We start from the raw sequence: 1,068 nt of genomic DNA, 5'->3' as shown, positions 1-1,068 counted from the left end.
AGAGAGAGAGACGTGCGCGTTAGATTAGAACAATGCTCTATTGTTCCGTTTCAAGCTCTCACACTTATCCGGGGAAATGCAAGTGCATGCCCGTGTGAGTATGCATGGGCGTGTATTTGTTTGTTTGTTTTGCAACTTGTATGTATGTTTGTCTCTGTGTGTGCTTGCCGGTGTGTGTTTGTCTGTGTAAGTGTTTGTTTGTGTGTGTTTGTGTGTATTTGTCTGTGTGTGTTTGTATGTGGCATATGTGTGTGTCCTTTTATTATCATTCATGTGAGAAGAAGAAGAAGAAGAAGAAGAAGAAGAAGAAGAAGAAGAAGAAGAAGAAGAAGAAGAAGAAGAAGAAGAAGAAGAAGAAGAACTCTATTGCAAACTTCTTAGGGCGCTCTGGTGTGGTTTGCTTCTTCTTAGGTATCTAACATCTATCGTCCTTATCTCCCCGCCTTCTTTTTTATGTTTGTTACTCTGTTGTAACATCTCTAATCTTCTGGCGCTCATACCTTATAAATGCGTTTGCGAGCGCCGTAAAACCTCTACTAAAAAGACACCACCAGAAGAAAGATAAAGTATAGAAAAAGTACGTGTTTCTTGTCCCGGTTTGTTTTGATTGTGTTTGTAACGTTGCGACTCCAGCTGAACTGACCGATTCCCAGTCAGCGGAAATGTTACAGCATTCACCGCACACAGACCTGTAATAATTGTAGTGCGCAAACGTTTCATTGTGTGACCCTTGGGGTCCTCCTCCCCTCGCCAAAACTCGTCCGACCACTAGGCCGTCTCTACTACTACAGCTAGCCTTACTCCTAATGGATGGTATCTGTCTGCCGGCAACACGAGTCAGTGGATCTCTCCACATGTACCCTACTGCGGGAAGGCGACTTAGGATAAAATAAATGGGAAAAGGGGGGGGGGGATACATGTAGTTTTTTCGTGCCTTACACAACTACAAAATGTGTAGCCTACATGGAAAAGGTGGATTTAGGGAAATGTTGGTTTGTTTTGTTTGTTTGTTTGTTTGTTGTTGTTGTGGGTTGTTTTGTTTTGTTTGTTGTTGTTGGTTTTTTTTTT

This window comes from Aplysia californica, unplaced genomic scaffold (genome assembly GCF_000002075.1).
Source record: "Aplysia californica isolate F4 #8 unplaced genomic scaffold, AplCal3.0 scaffold01211, whole genome shotgun sequence".
NCBI lineage: Eukaryota > Metazoa > Mollusca > Gastropoda > Aplysiida > Aplysiidae > Aplysia > Aplysia californica.
The sequence above is the reverse complement of the archived record's forward strand: the minus strand, read 5'-3'. Positions refer to the sequence as shown.